Here is a 24,444-nt window from a genome sequence, read left to right as displayed (position 1 = left end):
CGGCAGGACCCGATTCGTTGCCATATCCTGTTGGCAAGTGGACATGTGACGAAGAGGTGCATGGAGTCTTTAGGTAACCTAACTCAAAACTGGATTGATCTCAGATTTGATACTCTGTAAAGAATAAAATATGATAGCAGATAAGAAAGTAAAACTAATAGTGCCCACTCTTTTTGGCATTGTGCATAATTTGGAGAAGCAGTGGGAAAACTATATGTAACCTGTAGAAGCAGCCCACAGAATGCCCTTCTCCAAGGCAGGGTATACCTTGCAACACTGCAACTAAGAAGGAAAGAATACGAATGAATTAAGAGGGTGAGGGATCCCTGGAAAAATAAGCATGAAAAGACAATACGAACAGCATACATATGTTGACGCAGGCAAAAGAAACAGACCATGTAATGCATATATAATCTATTGCAGACCTTGCCAAGTAGAAACAGAGTGACAAGCTACACAGGATGCATCAATTTACATATTTTCAACACAGAAAGAGGGCACCAAAAAAATGCACTAAATTCAAGTAGACATAATGTAACTAACATCTGAACTGGAGCTATACTTTAGTTGGAAGAAAAGTACCGAGTATTAACACAATTTACTAATCATCATGCCTTGCTATTTATGCATGGTTCACATTCCAGGTTCATCTGCCAAGTGCTAAACATGGACCAAGTAACAGTTCCACATGCCAATATAAAATTTTGCTTACTCGCGCACAATATAGTAGACATGCACATAGGTTTACTTTGGATTGGACAAATGGAGGCTGGCATTAGTTTGAGGGTAACTCCAAATAACCAAAGCATAAAACATTGAGAACCATGTATATTTTCTACTTTTAACCTGAAAGTGGCATAAAATGAAACTGAAAGAAACAAAAATCAAAAAGTAAAGGTTTGACGTATTTCCAATAAAAACCCACCTTTCAAAGAAAATAGGTTTATTTTAGTACACAATATAAGCCCTAGATCAGGAAACCATTGGGCATATAGGATACACAATGCGCAAACTATTGTATCATCTTTAAACCAACATACACATGAAGCAGCAGTGCATTTTTTCCCTTCGAAACACGGAAATTGGCAGCCACAAATAATAAGAGTGAGATCAGTTAGAAGCACCTTGATACTCTTTGACCTTGGCCATCTAAATATTCCAAATAGATGTAAGACCAGCCTGCTTTTCTTGAAGCATGACACATGACAAAATCATCCTGTGTAATGAGAAATGTGACTGGCTTCATCTTAAGTAGGCAATAATATATCTGAAAGGCATGTACTTGGCACCAAAATTCAGCACATATGTTTTTAATTTTTTACTTTTCTGTTACATTGATGCGGAATTGGACGAGGAGCTTCAGTAATAAAAAAATGGTTACCGTAATTTCCACTGAAGCTTATTGCAGAAAATTCAGTTTTTTTGTTGGTGAAAGTTAACATTGAAAAACATAATTCCCTGAATTCTAGATTGTATAGCTCTATCATCACAACAAGAATTTCAGTAGAGAGATGATTACTAAGGGAAACTTCTTTTTCCACTATTTCTCATACACATATAGCTACAAAACATTGATTTGGGGGAACTTGGCACCAGGGACATACAATTCAACAATCATAACTTTACTACTCAGCAACGTGTGATCAAAGGGGAACTCACCTAGCACAACCAGCATGTCAACATTGTTTAATTCATCTCGTCTTGAGACCACTCAAGATTGCACATATGCTCATATCCAAGTGAGCTACTCTCTGAACCTGCATGTGAACCACCATTAAATAGGCAAGACTAATATTTCAGATAGGAGAGTGTCCAATGGAGAAAATTAAGAAACCCGATAATGTCAGGTTCTAAAGAATTCCAGTGATAATGTCGGGTTGTAAAGGATTCCAGTGACAACAACAAAGAATACGTGATGGCATGCTTTGACTAATGCGATGAAATTGAGTTTCAGTTTGCTATGGATGTCTCATGGATGGGTTTGTCTGAGAGGGACTGAATATAGAGGAGGCGGTGAATGAAGTCGCTGCCGGCGACGATGCCGAAGCCGATGTGCAGCTCCATATAGAATAGGACGACCAGCAGGCGGCTGCAGCGGGGCGCTGGGCAGAAGTGGAGATGGTGTGATGGCACGACGGCGCAGAGGATGCGGCAAGGCGGAGGCAGGGGCGGGGAGGAGCGGAGGAAGGATGGGGTCGGACGGCGGCAGGAGCACGCTACTCCATCTCCTCTGTTGCGCCATCGTCGATCCCTCTTCCCCTGGCACTGAACTCCGACACGGGAGCCACGAGAGGAGGTGGTGAAGGCGGAGCGGGCGAGGCGGCTGTGAGCGACGGGGAAGAGGAGGCGACGACGGCGGCATGGAGAAGAGGAGCCGGATGAGGAGGGAGGACGGAGAAAGAGGAGATATTTTCAGGGAGGATGGAGAAAGAGGAGATATTTTCTTTTCTCTCGCTACGCACCGCTCGCTCGGCACTGTTCATAGCCGACGACGTGGATGCAACGGTTCTGACTAGTAACTCTTTCATCCTTTATAAGTTCAATTTAATAAAAATAAAAATAAATATTTGTCTGTCTGTTATCTGATTATCCGTGCAATATAAAATACCTCAAAAATAAAAATTCTTCAAATACCCTGAAGATTAAATATGATTTTTTCTAGAATATTTGAGGATTTATGGATCTGAGAACACACCAAGGGGCCAGCCACCTGCCCACGAGGGTGGAGGGCGCGCCTACCCCTCTAGGGCGCGCCCCCTGCCTCGTGGGCCCACGATGGCCCTCCTCCACTTATACCTGCACCCACACACTCCTTCCTCCCCCAAATACGAATAACCAGCTCAAACCCGAGTCCAAGCTCGTTTTGCTGCCATTTTCGATCTCCTTGCTCAAAGCACCTCTCACAAAACTGCTTGGGGAGATTGTTCCTTGGTATGTGACTCCCCCATTGGTCTAATTAGTTTTTGTTCTAGTGCTTTATTCATTGCAAAATTTTGCTGCTTAGGTGACCCTGTTCTTGAGTTTGCATGTCAAATTTATATGGTCAAAATTAGTTTTGATGCATGATATAGGCCCTAGGCACTTGTAGGAGTAGTTACTATCAATATTATTGAGTTTGGTTTACTTTTATTTTGAAGTTACTAAAAAATTCAGAATTTTTCATAGGAAGAAAAATGCTTAGGAAAATGTTCCAAGGTGGTTCTTCAAGGAAGCAAGGACCCAGACTTGCAATGCGTGATGCTGATGAAGAGCCACCAAGAGACGCTCTAGTGCGTCCTTGTGAATGGCCTTCTGAGAACTTTATGGATCGAGCGGGAATTAAGGAAGAATTTAACGCATATTTGTGTAACGCTGATCTTGTGAGCTTCGAGGAAGAGAAGTGCAGCCAGTATCACACTCTCACTAGTTCCTTTGTGGGGAGGTTTGAATTTTCAACTTCACGTAATTCTCCACCTGTCCTGTTTGATCTTTATAATTAATCTTATACTATGTGATGGAGTCACGTACCTAGGGTAGGGTCACAGACCTGATCTAAGTACCCTGCCCGAGGACACCCTTAGAAGAGATCACCTTCCAGTCGACCTATGAGGGACTCACTCGACTGACTTGAAGGACTCGACCACGAAGACTCACTCGACCACCAGAAGGTCAAGAGGCACTCTGCACTGCAACGGTCTGTAATTAAGTAGACTTTATGATAGTAAAGACACTTTATGTGGGGCGTTACCAGTAACGCCCCGGTCTTAATGTACCTTAAACCCTTCATTACGTGGGTTGGCTGGGGACCTGGCGCACTCTATATAAGCCACCCCCCTCCACAGGCAGAAGGGTTCGGCACCCTGTAACTCATATACACGTAATCCACTCGACCGCCTCCGGGCTCCGAGACGTAGGGCTTTTACTTCCTCCGAGAAGGGCTTGAACTCGTACATCTCTTGTGTTTACAACCTCTCCATAGCTAGGACCTTGCCTCTCCATACCTACCCCCACTCTACTGTCAGGCTTAGAACCACGACAGTTGGCGCCCACCGTGGGGCAGGTGTTTTAGCGATTTTGTGGAGAAGTTGCGATTCTTCCGAGTACTTTCATCATGGTGGCTGCTGGAGTTTTGGTCGAGGGTCGAGAGATCCGTCTCGGTGCTCTCACCTTCGTCGCCGACGACTCCGCCTGGCTCCAGGAGGCTCCACTCGACGTCGATGCGCTCCCCGTCCGCGGTGCGACGCATTTTCGCGCATGTGTCCGCAGCGTTCTGCTGCGGTAACCGTCGACCCCGTATCGGTCGACTCCCCCATCGGCCACCCTCCCGGTCTCCCGCCAGCGCAAGCGCTCGGGCCGGTCGAGGCTTCAGCGGTGGGTAAGGCATGCGGTGGCTCGCCAGACGGCCACCACCCAAGTTGCGGCAATCGAGCCCGACGAATCCCTCTACGGCCTGTTCGATCTGTCGACTGGCTCCGTAGAGACTGCATCCGAGTGCGATAGCAGTGATCCAGCGGCGGAAATCCTGATGGTCGACGGGCCCCGCAGTCCCCCTGGCTTCGCCCGTGATGGTGGGGCAGGCGACGGAGGCGACCCCGCACGAGACCACGAAGAGTACCAGCCCGAGCCACTCGACTCTCTGCAAAGAGAGGAACTTCGCCGCAGGAACGTGGATGCCCTGCATACTCCCATCGCAGGAGAAACCCCCGAGGCTCGCGCCTTAGAGGAGGCACGTTTGGCCAACTTGGCCGAACGCGCTCGCTTGGAGAATCTTCAGCGAGCACTCGACGAGCGCGCGCGGCAACGAGTTCCCGACGCCAGTCGACGTCAACTCTTCCCGCCGACTCAGGTATATCAAACCCCAATCCAGAATTTAGCAGCTGCGACCCATATAGCAGAGTCCATCCAGCCCTCTCAGTCGGAAGCTGGCAGAGGCTTGATGCAGATCAGGGATCTGCTCCGGGCAGCAGGAGATCAGAATTCAGCCGTGTCGCAGTCGCGCAACAGAATTCACAGTCGACCCGTCGCTGCGAATACGGTTCAGTCGGCTCACAGTCCCAGATCGCCTCCGTGGCATGAAGGACGCGAGAATCGGCGAGACCAATATGGAGACCGACACGACCGAGATGATAGGCGTCGAGTGCCCACTTCCCCTTCGAGGGGTGGGTCCTACGCTCCTCGTCAGCAAGATGACAGACGTCAGCTCAGTGCAGGGCGAAGAGTTCCAGTCGACCCCAGAGAACCAGGCTTCGACGCGCGATCCATTATCGTGCAAGGCTTGGTCGACCGGAACAGAGCCCATCGAGGTGGACCCGACAGAGATGCGCCCACGAGCAGTCGAGTGCATGTTTCTGGTCCGGAATGTTTCAGCAGAGCTATCAGAGCCGCAGTGATCCCTCCCAATTTCAGGTTGGCAATAGGAGTCAGCAAGTTCACTGGTGAGTCTAAGCCTGAAACTTGGCTTGAGGACTACCGAGTGGCGGTTCAGATTGGTGGTGGGAATGACGAGGTGGCCATGAAGCATTTGCCCCTCATGTTGGAAGGTTCTGCCAGAGCATGGTTGACTCAGTTACCTCCTAGCAGCATTTACACTTGGGAAGATCTGTCCCGAGTGTTCGTCAGAACGTTTGAAGGAACTTGCAAGCGACCGGCTGGATTGACGGAGCTGCAAGTCTGCGTGCAGAAGACCAATGAGACTCTCAGGGAGTATATTCAGAGGTGGATCACTTTGCACCATACTGTGGAGAATGTGTCTGATCATCAGGCAGTCTGCGCCTTCAAGGATGGTGTCAAGAACAGAGAATTGAGTTTGAAATTTGGTCGAACCGGTGACATGACCTTGAGTCGGATGATGGAAATTGCTACCAAGTACGCCAACGGCGAAGAAGAAGACCGACTCCGAAGCGGCAAGCACAAGCCGAGTCAGTCGGAGAAGGGAAACACCAGTCGGAAACAGAAGCGGAAGGCTGAACCGGCAGCTCCTGGAGAGGCTCTAGCCGTGACTCAGGGAAAGTTTAAAGGGAAACCAAAAGGATCCTGGAACCCTAAGAAGGTAAAGGATAAAGAAGGGAATGACGTGATGGATATGCCGTGTCACATCCACACGAAGAAAGACGAAGAGGGGAATATCATTTACCCAAAGCATACCACTCGCCAATGTCGACTCCTGATCCAGCAGTTTCAAGGAAAGCAGTATAAAGACAAGGAAAAGGAGTCAGACAAGGCCGAAGACAAGGAGGACAGTGAGGAAGGATATCTGCATATCAACTCCACTCTGATGATCTTTGCAGATGCGGAAAGCAAGAGTCGATTGAAAGTCATTAACCGTGAGGTGAACATGGTTAGCCCAGCAAAAGCAACTTATTTGAGATGGTCCCAAACACCCATCACATTCGACCAATCTGATCACCCGACTCATATTACCACCCCTGGGAGGCAAGCTTTGGTGGTCGATCCAGTTGTCGAAGGCACTCGACTGACAAAAGTGTTGATGGACGGTGGTAGTGGGCTGAATTTGTTGTATGCAGACACACTGAAAGGAATGGGCATTCCGATGTCCCGACTGAGCACCAGTAACATGAGCTTTCATGGAGTTATACCAGGGAAGAAAGCCAAGTCACTCGGCCAAATAGCTCTGGACGTGGTGTTTGGTGATTCGAAACATTTTCGCAAAGAGAAGTTGACGTTTGAGGTCGTGGATTTTCAGAGTGCATATCATGCCATTTTGGGGAGACCAGCTTATGCACGGTTCATGGCTCGACCATGTTACGTGTACCTCAAATTGAAGATGCCCGGCCCCAAAGGAGTGATCACTGTCACCGGTGATCGGAAAAAGGCAGAAGAGTGCTTTCAGAAGGGCTCAAAGATTGCCGATTCCCAGGTGACAGCGGTCGAGTTTGAAGAATACAAGCAAAATGCAGATCCGAGTGATTTGCTGCGATCCAAGAAACCTGCCACAGAATCTGCATTTCAGTCGTTCGGTGAGACGAAGTCTGTTCACATTCACCCGACCGACCCCGATGCAGCCCCGACCCACATCTCCACAACACTCGACCCGAAATAGGAAGAAGCGCTCATCCAGTTCCTCCGTGAGAACTGGGACATTTTTGCATGGAAGCCCGCTGACATGCCAGGTGTTCCCAGGGGACTGGCTGAGCATCGCCTAAGAGTCGACTCATCAGCTAAACCAGTCAAAGAGCATCTTCGGCGGTCCACCGTCCAGAAGAGAAAAGCCATTGGTGAGGAAGTGGCTCGACTGTTGGCGGCGGGATTTATCCGAGAGATATACCACTCCGAGTGGCTCGCTAATGTCGTCATGGTCCCTAAGAAGGACAAATCACTCCGAATGTGCATTGATTTCAAGCACATCAATCGGGCCTGCCCGAAAGATCATTTTCCTCTCCCTCGCATAGATCAAATTGTTGACTCGACCGCGGGATGCGAGAGATTGTCTTTTCTAGACGCCTACTCCGGGTACCACCAGATCCGTCTGTACGGACCCGACGAGGTAAAAACAGCTTTCATCACTTCATTCGGGTGCTTCTGCTATATCACCATGCCATTCGGCCTCAAGAATGCCGGAGCCACATTTATGCGAATGATTCAGAAGTGTCTACTCACTCAAATCAGTCGAAATGTGGAAGCGTATATGGATGATATCGTCGTCAAGTCACGAAAAGGTTCCGACCTGCTCGCTGACCTCGCCGAAACATTTGCCAACCTCAGAAGGTATGATATCAAGCTCAATCCATCAAAATGCACATTCGGAGTTCTTGGTGGCAAGTTACTCGGTTTTCTCGTTTCCGAGCGAGGGATCGACGCTAATCCAGAAAAGATCGGCACTATTCTCCGAATGAAACGCCCTGTGCGAGTTCACGATGTCCAGAAGCTTACTGGATGCTTGGCCGCATTAAGTCAATTCATCTCACGACTCGGTGAAAAGGCATTGCCTCTTTACCGACTGATGAAGAAGGCAGACAAGTTCGAGTGGACTCCAGAAGCTGATGCAGCGTTTGCCGAGCTAAAAGCTCTGCTCTCCACCCAGCCGGTGCTTGCTGCCCCAATCAGCAAAGAGCCTCTGTTGCTTTATATTGCAGCCACAGGACAAGTCGTCAGTACAGTGCTTACGGTCGAGCGGGAAGAAGAAGGAAAAGCTTTCAAAGTTCAGCGTCCAGTGTATTATTTGTCTGAAGTCTTGACTCCATCCAAGCAGAGATATCCTCATTATCAGAAGCTTGTGTATGGAATATACATGACCACAAAGAAGGTTGCTCATTATTTCTCTGATCATTCCATCACAGTCGTCAGCGACGCTCCACTATCAGAGATTTTGCACAACAGAGATGCAACTGGTCGAGTGGCGAAATGGGCGATTGAACTTCTTCTCCTTGATATCAAGTTTGAGGCAAAGAAAGCCATTAAGTCCCAGGCAATAGCAGATTTCCTCGCCGAGTGGATTGAACAGCAGCAGCCGACTGAAGTTCACTCGGAGCATTGGACCATGTTTTTTGATGGCTCTAAGATGTTGAATGGTTCCGGTGCTGGGGTTGTCCTGGTTTCCCCCAGAGGAGATAAGCTCAGATACGTGCTCCAGATTCACTTTGATTCCTCCAACAATGAGGCAGAGTATGAGGCCCTCTTATACGGATTGCGCATGGCCATTTCACTCGGCGTCCGTCGCCTGATGGTCTATGGCGATTCAGATTTAGTGGTCAACCAAGTGATGAAGGAGTGGGACATGAGAAGCCCAGCCATGACTGGATACTGCAGTGCAGTGAGGAAGCTGGAAAAGAAGTTCGAGGGGTTGGAGCTCCATCATATACCCCGACTGAAAAATCAAGCAGCTGATGATCTAGCAAAGATAGGTTCCAAGAGAGGAGCCATTCCGAGTGGTGTGTTCTTGGAGCATATACACACTCCGTCAGTCAAAGAAGATCCTTTCACCGAAGAAGCTCCACAGCCCAAGAGTGCCACAGATCCGGCTGAGGTTGAAGTCCCAGCAGTAGTCGACTTGGTCATGGAGGTCTTGGTGGTCATTTCCGACTGGACAGTTCTGTATATCGCGTATATCCTGAGAAAAGAGCTCCTAGAGGATGAGGAAGAGGCTCGACAGATCGTCCGTCGATCTAAAGCCTTTACCGTAATCAAAGGACAGCTGTATAGAGAAAGCGCAACTAGAGTTGGTCAGAAGTGCATAACACCAGAAGAAGGTCGAATCATCCTTAATGATATCCACTCGGGAACCTGTGGTCATCATGCGTCCTCTCGGACCATCGTGGCCAAAGCATACCGAGACGGATTTTACTGGCCAAAGGCGAATGAGATGGCAAAGGAAATAGTGGATAAGTGCGAGGGATGTCAGTTCTACTCTAATATGTCGCACAAGCCTGCATCAGCTCTGAAGACCATTCCACTCGTCTGGCCTTTCGCAGTATGGGGGTTGGACATGGTCGGTCCTTTGAGAACAGGGCGAAGTGGCTTCACGCATGTACTGGTGGCAGTCAACAAGTTCACCAAGTGGATTGAGGCTAAACCAATCAAGAACCTTGACGCCGGTGCTGCTGTTAGCTTCATCAGGGAACTGATATTCAGATATGGAGTCCCGCACAGCATCATTACGGATAATGGGTCGAACTTTGACTCGGAAGAATTCAGGGATTTCTGCAACTCTCAAGGCACACGAGTCGACTACGCTTCGGTCGCCCATCCGCAGACGAATGGACAAGCAGAGCGAGCCAATGGCCTGATTCTCAAGGGATTGAAACCCCGACTGATGCGTGATCTCAAGCATGCAGCTGGAGCTTGGGTCGACGAACTTCCCTCGGTGCTTTGGGGACTGCGGACCACACCTAATCGGTCGACCAGAAGAACTCCATTCTTCTTGGTCTACGGAGCTGAAGCAGTCTTGCCGAGTGATTTTCTCCACAATGCTCCTCGAGTTGAAATCTACAACGAAGCAGAAGCTGAACAAGCGCGGCAGGACGCAGTCGACCTTTTAGAGGAAGAAAGGGAGATGGCTCTGATCCGGTCGACCATCTACCAACAAGATTTGCGTCGTTTCCACGCCAGAAATGTGAGGGGTCGAGCCTTCCAGGAAGGAGATTTAGTTCTCCGAGTGGATCAGAAGAAACAACACAAGCTTGCTCCTTCTTCGGAAGGACCCTTCATCGTCACCAAAGTTCTCCACAACGGGGCGTACCGTCTTTACAACGTCGAACATAATATCGACGAGCCCCGAGCTTGGAACGCGGAACTACTCCGCCCATTTTACACTTAAGTTTATCACTCGGATGAGTTGCAATAAAGTACTTCTGTAGTTCATGGATCTCAAAATAATAGTGTCATAGTTCCTCCATAATTTTTGTCACTTTTTATTTTGTCCAATAAAATTTTCCCCTCAGTGGGTGACTTAGCCGCGAATCCGTTTCGCCTAAGTTTGTAAAAATCCTACCGAGTGGTGAGCCAGACTCCCACTCGGAGGCTTAGCTGCGAATCCATTTCGCCTAAGATTAAATAAAATCCTACCGAGTGGTAAGCCAGACTCCCACTCGGAGGCTTAGCTGCGAATCCGTTTCGCCTAAGATTAAATAAAATCCTACCGAGTGGTAAGCCAGACTTCCACTCGGAGGCTTAGCTGCAGTCCAAGTACTCGCCTAAGTTATGAAAATCCTACCGAGTGGTAAGCCAGACTTCCACTCGGGGGCTTAGCTGCAGTCCAAGTACTCGCCTAAGTTATGAAAATCCTACCGAGTGGTAAGCCATACTTCCACTCGGGGGCTTAGCTGCAGCCCAGCGCTCGCCTAAGTTATCAAAATCCTACCGAGTGAAGAGCAAACCTCTCACTCGGGGGCTTAGCTGCAGCCCAGTGCTCGCCTAAGATATAGAAATCCTACCGAGTGAAGAGCAAACCTCTCACTCGGGGGCTTAGCTGCAGCCCAGTGCTCGCCTAAGATATAGAAATCCTACCGAGTGAAGAGCAAACCTCTCACTCGGGGGCTTAGCTGCAGCCCAACACTCGCCTAAGTTATCAAAATCCTACCAAGTGAAGAGCAAACCTCTCACTCGGGGGCTTAGCTGCATCCCAGTGCTCGCCTAAGATATAGAAATCCTACCGAGTGAAGAGCAGACCTCTCACTCGGGGGCTTAGCTGCAGCCCAGCGCTCGCCTAAGTTATCAAAATCCTACCGAGTGAAGAGCAAACCTCTCACTCGGGAGGCTTAGCTGCAGCCCAGTGCTCGCCTAAGTGGATTAAGGAATAAGTCGACTACAGTGAGCGTCTTGCTTTGAACCTGCAAAAGACATTTCGAGCCAAAAGCAATCATATTCAAACACCAAATTCAAGTTCAGATCGATACCTAAAGGAACCGAAAGTGCTCAGGCGCTAAGCCTGTTAAGGTTTATCGGTTACAACTCCACTCGGCATACCGAGGCAAATTTAAAGCGTCGAGCTTAGAAGAAGTTTTTTACCCCTCCTGTGGAGTGCTGGAAGGTGCAACAAACTCATCAAGATCAATTCCATCTGCGATCCGAGTGGCAGCAGCAAGGAAAGTTTCCATAAAGGACCTGAAGTCGTGTTTCTTGGTGTTGGCCACTCGGAGGGCAGCCAGCTTGTCTTCTCGCGCATCTTTGCAGTGGACTCGGGCCAGACACAGAGCAACATCTGCACCACACCGAGCCGAGGACTTTTTCCACTCCTGCACTCGACCAGGGACAGCGTTCAAACGAGCCATCAGCGACTCGAGGTCGTTCTGAAGTGTCTCCCCGGGCCAGAGCGTTGAGTCGATGCGAGATGTGGCGACCTTCAGCCTTGCAAGATAGTCCACGGCGGCTGCAACACGGGACTTCAGTCGGAAAACATTCATGGCAACTTCGTCGTTCACCGGAGAATTGACGGGGTCAAGGTTTGGTTCCAGCCGGCTAGTCTCTTCTTCAAAGTTTTGACAAAATTCTGCAAGGACGATCACCGAGTCAAAGCAATGGTCGAATGAAAAAACCACAGTTGAAAATGATTGTTGAAGGTTTACCTTCAAGCATAAGAAACAGCTTCTTGGCAAGACCACTCAGGAAGACCTCCAGATCATTTTTCTTACCAAGAACAGCTTTCAAAGTAGCATTTTCTTGCTCAAGCTTTGTGACTGAAGCTAACTTCTCGCCAACAAGCTTGATCTTCTCAGCTAGTTCAAGGTCTTTTTTCCTTTGGGCCTCCCTCACCTTACCTGCAAGTTACAGCAAAATCAGATTTTGAAACAAATGAAGGGAAAAAGCAGTCGTCGAGGTCTCACCAAACATACCTTCGGTCTCCTCCTTTGCCTTCGTCAGATTCTCCTGAACCAGCTTCAAATTCAGCTCGAGCTGAATGTGCTTATTTTCCAGTTCAGTGTAGCGAGACGCAAGGTCACAGGAGTTCTGCGAAGAACCAATCGACTAAATGTCAAAGATAATTCACTTCCGAGTGGAAAAGGAAAAATCATGCGTTTCTAAGACTATAGCCGAATACAAGCATTCGACCGTGGTCTCGGGGACTACACCCAGTGGGTGCACTCAGCGTGCCCCCACTAATCCTAGTGAAGACAGAGTCGACCAGTCGACCGGTTTGCGAAATCCATTTGCCATAGTCGAATGACGAAAAGACTGAAATTATAAAGCCTAAGGCCGACTGCCAGCAGTCGACCTTAGCCTTGGGGACTACACCCAGTGGGTGCACTCAGCGTGCCCCCACCGGTTTGCGAAATCCATTCGCCATAGTCGAATGATGGAAAGACTGAAATTATAAAGCCTAAGGCCGACTGCCAGCAGTCGACCTTAGCCTTGGGGACTACACCCAGCGGGTGCACTCATCGTGCCCCCGCTAACACGGAGTTTAAATCGACACACCCACTGGGTGACTACTATAAATTCTGGAAAGAAAAGTTTTTGATAGCATATCCTAACAGAACAAACGGTGGTCGACTGACCTGAACATTGCTTTGGAGGGCGGAACTGGCGTCGTAAGCTGCCTGGCTCGCATCCCGGATGGTCTTCAACTGCTCCATCATGATCCCTGCCTGGCGTATCGCCTCCTTCGCTGCGCCAGCTTGGTCCTCTGGGACGTGGTGCGTCGTGAAGAGGGAGGGCTGCAGAGCACTCGTCAGTGGATCTGCGAAGGACACAGTGTGTCGAGTGGTGTTCTCCTCCTCCGCGACCAGAGTCTCAGGCACCGTCACATCCTGGGGCACCCTGCTGGCAGACGCTTTCCTTCTCATTCTGTGCTTCAGCGGTTCCTCATCTTCATCATCATCAGGGAGAGTGATAACAACATTGGATGGAGCTACAGAAAAGAATCAGAATTAGAGATCATGAGTCAGTCGACTAGAAACGGGTTAAGAGTATAGTACCAGGTTTTGAGGTTGCTGCGTCCTCCATCTCATGATCGTCAGCCCGGGCTGAGGTCTCAGAAGTAGCAGCACTGCAACTCCAAAGAGTCAGTCGACTAACTCCAGCGCCAACCAGAGATAAAGTTCACACAAAACAAGAAGACTTAAGCAACATGATTACCCTGATATGGTAGGGATGGACACCTTCATCTTCGACAGGTGCTTGGCCGGCTTTGACGGGGCCGCCCTGGGCTGCTTCGACGCCTTTTCAGTCGGCGCCGGAGAGGTGGTCCGAGGGCGCTTGGTCGACTGGGTAACAGTCGCAACCCCCTCGCCGCGTTCAGTCGCAGGGTCATGGACAAGTTTCGACCGCCTTTCCGAGCGCGGTGGTGCGACCTCCTCCTCCTCCTCCTCTTCCTCGTCCTCATCGTCATCATCATCATCATCGTCATCATCATCATCATCAGCCTCAGCGGCGTCCGAGTCCCACTCCTCCTCCTGGCTCTCGCCCCCGCTCGCTTCTCCCTCCTCGGTCGGAGCCTGTGCTCCATTGGGCATCGAGTACAGCTCAGTGAGGGCCTGATAGACATCAAGACAAAGATCAGTCGACTGATCGACAGAGAAAACAGAAATAAATGCGACGAGAACACAATGACATACCTTGTTTGGATCACTGTGGCAGTCGAGTGGAGGAATCCTTCTGGCTCCGCGAGGGTTATCCTTGTTCCCAGTAACAGCGGCCATCCACCTTTCCAGAGTGGCATCGTCGACTGCTTCTGGGTTGACCCGAGTCACATCCTCAGTCCCGCAGTACAACCACATGCAATGGCTCCGGAACTGAAGAGGCTGGATACGACGCCTAAGAAAAACCTCCAGGAGATCCATACTCGTCACTCCCTCCCGAACCAACTGAACTACACACTCCATCAGCATCTTCACGTCAGCTTTCTCCTCCGGAATCACCTTCAGAGAGGAGGGCTTGTTCACTCGACCCATGGTGAACTGAGGGAGTCCACTCGACTGCCCCGGCGTCGACTGATCCTGGCAGTAGAACCAGGTCGACTGCCAGCCTCTGACTGACTCGGGAAATGTCATGGCTGGGAAGGTGCTCTTGTTCCTCACCTGGATCCCCAGACCCCCACACATTTGGACAACTCGGGTTTTTTCGTCGCCTGGGCTCGCCTTCTTCACGGTCTGAGAGCGACACATGAATATGTGCTTGAACAAACCCCAATGCGATCGACAATCCAGGAAACTCTCACACATGGACACAAACGCGGCAAGATAGGCGATAGAATTCGGGGTGAAGTGGTGGAGTTGCGCTCCAAAGAAGTTCAAGAAACCACGGAAGAAAATGCTCGGCGGCAAAAAGAATCCACGGTCGACATGGGTAGCCAGAAGCACACACTCACCCTCTTCCGGCTGGGGCTGCCACTCTTTCCCCGGAAGCCTCGCAGCTCCATGAGGGATCAGGCCCTCGTTGGCCATGTCGAGGAGATCCTTCTCCGTGATGGTCGACTGGATCCAATCTCCCTGGACCCAGCCTTTCGGCAGGCGAGATCTAGACGAAGACCCGCCGCGGCTGGTGGATCTCCCCTTCGCCTTCTCCATCGCCGACGCCTTCTTCGCGCGTTCCAGCGCCGCCGTCTTCTCCTTGACCATGGCTACCGGCGAGGCGCGTGAGGAGAAGTTGTGCGGAGGCGAGAGCGAGCGCGTTGGGCGGAGACGAAGGGAGCAGAGAGAGAATGCTGAGGCACTGTTCAAAAAACCCTCGCCGGGCGCATTTATAAGATCCCTTCCGAGTGGATGACAGGTGGGCCCGGTCGATCTAATCATATCCTGAAACAGTTGCACGAGCGTGATACGTGGCGAAAAAAGCGGCGCGGGGATCGAGGCATCTATGCCCCGTCCCATCCGAGCGCCGCGGACCGCTCCGCTTCGCGCGCTCCCCCAAATTTTGTATCCCGCGGAATCCGCGAACGGCAGATCAGTCTGCCAGACGCGGGATTTCCTGCGATCCGTCGCTCGGAAATCAGCGAAGTCCAAAAGATCACTCGACGAAGAAAAAGAATGGATCGAGTCGACTGAAGAGAAGTTGTTCACTATCAACAAAGAGAATTTTTTGGTTCAAAACGACGCACGACCAGTATGCGAAAGCTAATCGGAAACAACATCAACTCCTTCATCACTCAAGCCTCAATCCATTCGGGGGCTAATGATGGAGTCACGTACCTAGGGTAGGGTCACAGACCTGATCTAAGTACCCTGCCCGAGGACACCCTTAGAAGAGATCACCTTCCAGTCGACCTACGAGGGACTCACTCGACTGACTTGAAGGACTCGACCACGAAGACTCACTCGACCACCAGAAGGTCAAGAGGCACTCTGCACTGCAACGGTCTGTAATTAAGTAGACTTTATGATAGTAAAGACACTTTATGTGGGGCGTTACCAGTAACGCCCCGGTCTTAATGTACCTTAAACCCTTCATTACGTGGGTTGGCTGGGGACCTGGCGCACTCTATATAAGCCACCCCCCTCCACAGGCAGAAGGGTTCGGCACCCTGTAACTCATATACACATAATCCAATCGACCGCCTCCGGGCTCCGAGACGTAGGGCTTTTACTTCCTCCGAGAAGGGCCTGAACTCGTACATCTCTTGTGTTTACAACCTCTCCATAGCTAGGACCTTGCCTCTCCATACCTACCCCCCACTCTACTGTCAAGCTTAGAGCCACGACACTATGGACTTCGAGGATTTTACCACTGCATGCAAACTTCCACAATGGGGTAGTATAAGGGATCCTCGCAAATCTGAATTTAGAGATTTTCTTGCCAACATAACTGTGGGAGAATCTAGAGATATTACACATGCTACCATAGGGAGCATTCACTTTTCTGCTATACATTATTTTGCTCTCTTCATAGATAGATGCATCAATGGTAAGGATGAGGCATGTCACATGTGTGTCACCGACCTCAGTACTCTTAGGAGTGCTGTGTTAGGAGACAAATCATATAATTTGGGAGCCATTGTTGCACGTAGGTTGCATCTTAATAGACATAATGGAGATTTCTTTGGTGGAATTTATGCAACCCGCATAACTAATTTTCTTGGTATAGATATACGCAAAGATGATATTGAATTACCACATGCTTATCTAGATTTTAATGCTATGGTTCACCACCAGTTTGTTGAGAGGAATGAATCACCTCTCCAGTACCAACTAATCTTTGACAGAAGTTGTGCTGTCCGCATTACTCTCCCTGCTCCTGCCTTCTTTGATTATCAAGCAAGAGGAGGATATATTATTACCAGAGAGGAGGCAGATGAGTACGAGAGGAGAGAGGAGGCCGCTCGTCGCCATGCTGCAGCTCAGTAGGCAATAGCTGCTACATCACAGTACGACCCCAGCTATTATTATGGATATCCGCCAGGCCAGCCGTGGCCATAGACCAACTTAGGCCAAAAGCCTAAGCTTGGGGGAGTACGTATTTCCCACCGACATTACATTTATGCTCGCATACTCATTGCTAGATGTCGGTGCTCATACTTTTTCATTGTATCATCCATGCTAGTTTATTTTCCTTTTTATGCTTTTTTCTTGTGTGTTTAATAAACCTTAAGAAACCCCCCAAAAAAATTAGTTGTAGCTTTTAATTAGTTTACTTTCCATGCTTGCAGTAGTAATTAAAAAGAAAATCCAAAAAGATTTCATGTTCTTCTTTTGCTTGTGGGGAGCTTTCCCATGTAAATAGTTTTATTTCTTTTCTTTTCTTTGGGGGTCGATAGGAGAAGACCATAATTAAATTGTTGAAGTGACTCTTATATGCATTATTGTTTATCTGACAAAAGAGCCCATGTTGCCTTGTCTTCTCCTATTTATTGAATGCTTGCAGATTCCAGCTTAGTCCAATGCACGTGCAGTATTATTATTATTCACACTATTCGGTCGTGCAAGTGAAGGGCAATTATGATGAAATATGATGGACTGACTGAGATAAGAAAAGCTGGTATGAACTCGACCTCTTTTGTTTTTGTAAATATGATTAGTTCATCATTCCTGATTCAGCCTATTATGAATAAACATGTTTGCAATGACAACTAGAGATCATAGTTTCTTATGCCATGCTTGATTAGCTATGAGTTATAATGGTTTACCTTGCGTGCCAACATGCTATTAAAATGGTTATGATGTGGTATGATGGGGTGGTATCCTCCTCTGAATGATTTAAGTGACTTGACTTGGCACATGTTCACGCATGTAGTTGAAACAAAATCAACATAGCCTTCACGATATTTATGTTCATGGTGGATTATATCCTACTCATGCTTGCATTTGGTGTTGATTAATTTTAATGCATGTTCATGACTGTTGTCGCTCTCTAGCTGGTCGCTTCCCAGTCTTTTGCTAGCCTTCACCTGTACTAAGCGGGAATACTGCTTGTGCATCCAATCCCTTAAACCCCAAAGTTATTCCACATGAGTCCACTATACCTACCTGTATACGGTATCTACCTGCCGTTCCAAGTAAATTTGTATGTGCCAAACTCTAAACCTTCAAATAAATATCCTGTTTTGTATGCTCGAATAGCTCATGTATCAACTAGGGTTGTTTGTATCTTCCATGTTAGGCGGGTTATTCTCAAGAGGAGTGGACTCCTCTCCTCACTCATGAAATAAATGGCTGGTCACCGGGATGTCCAGTCCCATGATTTATGCAAACTAAATCAAAATAATTGCAAACAAAACTCCCCCTAGGACTCTTGTTAGTTGGAGGCACTCGTTGTTTCGAGAAAGCCATGGATTGATGCTTGTTGGTGGAAGATGGAGTATAAACTTTACCATTCTGTTTGGGAACCGCCTATAATGTGTGTAGCATGGAAGATATCGCCATCTCTTGGTTGTTATGTTGACAATGAAAGTATACCGCTCAAAATATTATTCACCTCTGTTTCAAAACCGAGCTCTGGCACCTCTACAAATCCCTGCTTCCCTCTGCGAAGGGCCTATCTATTTACTTTTATGTTGAGTCATCATCCTCTTATTGAAAAAGCACCAGTTGGAGAGCACCGCTGTCATTTGCATTCATTACTGTTAGTTTACATTGAGTATGACTTGACTGGATCTCTTTTACCATGAATTACAATGTCTAGTCAGTCCTTGGTCTTTAAAGGTGCTCTATATTTATGTTTTGCGGTCTCAGAAAGGGCTAGCGAGATACCATCTTGTTATATCATATTATGATTGTTTTGAGAAAGTGTTGTCATCCGAGATTTATTATTATGGCTCGCTAGTTGATTTTGCTATTGATATGAGTAAACTTGAGACATATGCGTTATTGCAAATCTGGTTAGTTATAATCTTTGCTGAAAACTTGAATGCTGGCTTTACATATTTACAACAATAAGAGCAAATAGAGTTTGTAAAAGTTTTTCTTTATCACTTTCAGTTTGTCAACTGAATTGCTTGAGGACAAGCAATGGTTTAAGCTTGGGGGAGTTGATACGTCTCCAACGTATCTACTTTTCCAAACACTTTTGCCCTTGTTTTGGACTCTAACTTGCATGATTTGAATGGAACTAACCCGGACTGACGTATTTTCAGCAGAATTATCATGGTGTTATTTATATGCAGGAGCAAACGTTCTCGGAATGACCTGAAACTTCACGGAGACACTTTTTAGAAAATAAGAAAAATACCTGCCAAAGATGAAGGCCAGGGGGCCCACCACCTTGCCACGAGTCTGGGGAACGCGCCCCCTACCTCGTGGGCCCCCTGTTGCCTCTCCGACTCCAACTCCACCTCCATATATTGAGTTTCTGGGAGAAAAAAAATCAGAGAGAAAAAATCATCATGTTTTACGATACGGAGCCACCGCCAAGCCCTAAAACCTCCCGGGAGGGCTGATCTAGAGTCCGTTCGGGGCTCCGGAGAGGGGAATCTGTCGCCATCGTCATCATCAACCATCCTCCATCACCAATTTCATGATGCTCACCGCCGTGCGTGAGCAATTCCATCGTAGGCTTGCTGGACGGCGATGGGCTGGATGGGATCTATCATGTAATCGAGTTAGTTTTGTTAGGGTTTGATCCCTAGTGTCCACTATGTTCTGAGATTGATATTGCTATGACTTTGCTATGCTTAATGCTTGTCACTAGGGTTCGAGTGCCATGATTTCAGATCTGAACCTATTATGTTTTCATCAATATATGAGTGTTCTTGATCCTATCCTGCAAGTCTATAGTCACCTATTATGTGTTATGATCCGTTAACCCCGAAGTGACAATAATCGGGATACTTACCGGTGATGATCGTAGTTTGAGGAGTTCATGTATTCACTATGTGTTAATGCTTTGTTCCGGTTCTCTATTAAAAGGAGACCTTAATATCCCTTAGTTTTCATAAGGACCCCGCTGCCACGGGAGGGTAGGACAAAAGATGTCATGCAAGTTCTTTTCCATAAGCACGTATGACTATGTTCGGAATACATGCCTACATTATATCAATGAACTGGAGCTAGTTCTGTGTCACCCTAGGTTATGATTGTTACATGATGAACCGCATCCGGCATAATTCTTCATCACTGATCCATTGCCTACAAGCTTTCCATATATTGTTCTTCGCTTATTTACTTTTACTGTTACCTTTTGCTACCGTTATCACTACTATCATATTACTTTGTTACTAAACACTTTGCTACAGATATTAAGTTTCCAGGTGTGGTTGAATTGACAACTCAGCTGCTAATACTTGAGAATATTCTTTGGCTCCCCTTGTGTCGAATCAATAAATTTGGGTTGAATACTCTACCCTCGAAAACTGTTGCGATCCCCTATACTTGTGGGTTATCAGGGAGATAAGGGTATGTGATGGGTACTTGGTATATTGACTTTTGCGTAGACCTCCCCGGCAACGGCGCCAGAAATCCTTCTTGCTACCTCTTGAGCACTGCGTTGGTTTTCCCCAAAGAGGAAGGAATGATGCAGCAAAGTAGCGTAAGTATTTCCCTCAGTTTTTGAGAACCAAGGTATCAATCCAGTAGGAGGCTATGCGCTAGTCCCTCGTACCTGCACAAAACAAATAAATCCTCGCAACCAACGCGATAAGGGGTTGTCAATCCCTACACGGCCACTTACAAGAGTGAGATCTGATAGATATGATAAGATAATATTTTTGGTATTTTTGTGATAAAGATGCAAAGTAAAATAAAAGCAAAGTAAAAGCAAAGGAAATAACTAAGTATTGAGAGATTAATATGATGGAGATAGACCCAGGGGCCATAGGTTTCACTAGTGGCTTCTCTCGAGAGCATAATTATTCTACGGTGGGTGAACAAATTACTGTTGAGCAATTGACAGAATTGAGCATAGTTATGAGAATATCTAAGTATGATCATGTATATAGGCATCACGTTCGAGACAAGTAGACCGACTCCTGCCTGCATCTACTACTATTACTCCACTCATCGACCGCTATCCAGCATGCATCTAGAGTATTAAGTTAATGAAAATAGAGTAACGCCTTAAGCAAGATGACATGATGTAGAGGGATAAACTCATGCAATATGATGAAAACCCCATCTTGTTATCCTCGATGGCAACAATACAATACGTGCCTTGCTGCCCCTACTATCACTGGGAAAGGACACCGCAAGATTGAACCCAAAGCTAAGCACTTCTCCCATTGCAAGAAAGAACAATCTAGTAGGCCAAACCAAACTAATAATTTGAAGAGATTTGCAAAGATAACCAATCATACATAAAAGAATTCAGAGAAGATTCAAATATTGTTTGTAGATAGACCTGATCATAAACCCACAATTCATCGATCTCAACAAACACACCGCAAAAAGAAGATTACATCGGATAGTTCTCCACAAGAGAGGGGGAGAACATTGTATTGAGATCTAAAAAGAGAGAAGAAGCCATCTAGCTACTAACTATGGACCCGTAGGTCTGAGGTGAACTACTCACACTTCATCGGAGGGGCTATGGTGTTGATGTAGAAGCCCTCCGTGATCGATGCCCCCTCCGGCGGAGCTCCGGAACAGGCCTCAAGATGGGATCTCGTGGATACAGAAAGTTACAGCGATGGAATTAGGGTTTTAGCTCCGTATCTAATCGTTTGGGGGCACGTAGGTATATATAGGAGGAAGGAGTACGTCGGTGGAGCAACAGGGGGCCCACGAGGGTGGAGGGCGCGCCTGGGGGGTAGGCGCGCCCCCCTACCTCGTGGCCTCCTCTTTTGTGTCTTGACGTAGGGTCCAAGTCTCATGGGTCTTGTTCGTTGAGAAAATCACGTTCCCGAAGGTTTCATTCCGTTTGGACTCCGTTTGATATTCCTTTTCTTCGAAACCCTAAAACAGGCAAAAAAACAGCAATTCTAGGCTGGGCCTCCGGTTAATAGGTTAGTCCCAAAAATAATATAAAAGTGGATAATAAAGCCTAATAATGTCCAAAACAGTAGATAATATAGCATGGAGCAATCAAAAATTACAGATACGTTGGAGACGTATCACACCGCGCGGAGCAGTTCGCCCGGATCTAGTCGACACACGCCCTTGTTGTTGCCCGATCTATGGTTGTCCTGACCCCAACCGCTCCGCCTCCTGCGTCTCCCGCCTCCGACTCTGGCGGTGGTCGTGGGCACGGGCGCGGTCGTCGCCGCGGGTGTGGCAGCCCGGGTGCCTCCTCGTCCACGACCCTGACGGCTGGTGCTCCTGGCGCACCAGTCCTCCCGAGCCACGCTCCTGGCACCAACTCCTGGACGGGCATGGTGCAAGCATAGCCCATGCCCTGGCGTGCTCCCGGCGCTGGTGTGCTCGGGCCCCATCCTGGCATACCTCACCAGCAGGCCTACTTCGTCGGGCCAACTGCACCTGCTCCGCCTCCCTTCGGCTACGGGGCCTATGGCCGCCCCCTGAGTTCGTCTATGGTTTGCCTGGCGCGAGCTCCAGCTCTGCGCCTCCGCCACCGCAATGGTGGCCCTGGGACATGGAGGCTCTACAGGCTGCTCTGCAGGACGCGACATCTGCTTCGTCATCCTCTGGTACCTCGGACTGGTATTTGGACTCCGGCGCAACAACCCACATGACTGGCGCACTGTTCAACCCACGGATTGCAGGGCTCCGGCGCCGCCGCGCTACATCCCTGCCCCTATTAAGGTGCCCGCTGGCGCGCTGCCATCCAGCCCTGCGCCTGCTGCTTCTCCGATCACTGCCCTGCGAGCCACTGGGTCTCCCTCGGGCGGATCTGGCGTGCCTCCGTCAGATTCAAGCACAGCCGCTAGATCCTTCACGGACGGTCCGTCTGCGCTCTCCTCTGGCGCGCATCCGTCGGGTTCAAGCACATCCGCTAGATTGGGATCGCATGGCCCTGCCTTGCTCACCTCCTCCGTCCACTGAGCGTTCAAGCGCAGCCGTCCGCGGGCTCTCCTTCATCTTCCTCGTCTACGCCCTCGCCGCCCGCCGCTCCCGCGTGCATGCTCACCCGCGCGCGTGCTGGCATCCATCGCCCCAGCCAGCGCTACGCCAACGACTACGTCTGCGTTGCCATTGTCTCTCCACCACCAGACGCCTCCCCGCTGCCTCGCTCCGTCCGTGATGCACTCCGAGACCCCAACTGGGTTTCCGCCATGCAGGAGGAGTTCACAACGCTCATCAGCAACTGCACTTGGGAGCTCGTCCCCCGTCCGCCACGCGCCAATATCATCATCGGAAAATGGGTTTTCCGGCACAAAACACGCCGCGATGGCTCCCTCGAGTGCTACAAGGCCCGTTGGGTTGTCCGCGGCTTCAACCAGCGCGCCGGTGTCGACTACGGGGAAACTTTCTCACCCGTGGTGAAGCCTGCCACCATTCGCACTGTGCTCACTCTCGCTGCGTCGCGCTCCTGGCCAGTGCATCAACTGGACGTGAAGAATGCATTCTTGCATGGTACACTTCAGGAGGAGGTGTTCTGTCTACAACCCGCCAGCTTTGTGGACGCCGACAAGCCTGACCATGTGTGCCGCCTTGCCAAATCCCTTTATGGGCTTAAGCAAGCGCCGCGCGCCTGGTTTTTTCGGTTCGCCAGCTTCCTCACCTCCATCGACTTCGCCGCCACGCGCTCCGACACCTCCTTCTTCACCTTCTCGCGCGGCGCGGACGCCACCTACCTCCTACTATATGTGGATGATATCATCCTCACTGCCTCGTCGGCCGCCCTCCTTCGCCGCATCATCACCAACCTCACAAGCGTGTTTGCCATGAAAGACTTGGGCCCGCTCCACTTCTTCCTGGGCATTCAGGTGACCCGCTCGGCGTCCGGCTTCTTCCTCTCACAAGCCCAGTATGCCGAGGACATCCTCAAGCATGCTGGCATGGACAACTGCAAGGATGCGCCTACACCCGTGGACACCAAGGCCAAGCTCTCCGCTGCCACCGGGCCGCGCGTCGCCTCCGCCTCCGCCTACCGCAGTCTGGTCGGGGCCTTGCAATACCTGACGATCACGCGCCCTGAGCTCGCGTACGCGGTCCAGCAGATCTGCCTCCACATGCATGATCCGCGGGAGTGTCACCACGCTCTGCTCAAACGCGCGCTCCGGTATGTGCATGGCACGGCCGACCTTGGTCTTCATCTTCGGGCTTCCTCGACTCTCGAGCTCCACGCCTACACCGACGCTGACTGGGTCGGCTGCCCCGACACGCGCCGCCCCACGTCAGGGTTCTGCGTGTTCCTGGGTGATGCTCTCGTCTCCTGGTCCGCGAAGCGACAGGCCACTGTCTCGGGTTCCAGTGCAGAGGCGGAATACCGAGTCGTCGCCAACGCCGTCGCGGAATGCGTCTGGCTTCGTCAACCGCTTGGTGAGCTCCGGTGCACGGTGACCACGGCGACGCTGGTCTACTGCGACAACATCTCGGCAGTGTATCTCTCCAGCAACCCCGTTCACCATCGGTGCACCAAGCACATCGAGTTGGACATCCATTTCGTCCGTGAACGCGTGGCCCTCGGCGAGTTCCGCGTCATGCACATTCCGACTCGCCAGCAGTTTGCGGACGTGATGACGAAAGGGCTGCCCACCGATGTCTTCACCGAGTTTCGCTCCAGTCTTTGTGTCTCCTCCAACGACGC

The 24,444-nt window shown here is 49.4% G+C and overlaps 1 long non-coding RNA gene across 1 annotated transcript; it reads right to left on the bottom strand.

The window, feature by feature from the left end:
- On the bottom strand, nt 1–2,428 carry LOC119302072. The gene is made up of 4 exons (XR_005147329.1): nt 1,660–2,428; nt 1,125–1,216; nt 222–282; nt 1–114 (listed from the first exon to the last, which is right to left on the bottom strand). It is a non-coding gene; the product is annotated as an uncharacterized LOC119302072 (long non-coding RNA).
- Nucleotides 2,429–24,444: the final 22,016 nt, after the last annotated feature.

This window comes from Triticum dicoccoides, chromosome 5A (assembly GCF_002162155.2).
Source record: "Triticum dicoccoides isolate Atlit2015 ecotype Zavitan chromosome 5A, WEW_v2.0, whole genome shotgun sequence".
Taxonomy (NCBI): Eukaryota; Viridiplantae; Streptophyta; class Magnoliopsida; order Poales; family Poaceae; genus Triticum; species Triticum dicoccoides.
This window is presented reverse-complemented; position numbering and strand designations above follow the sequence as displayed.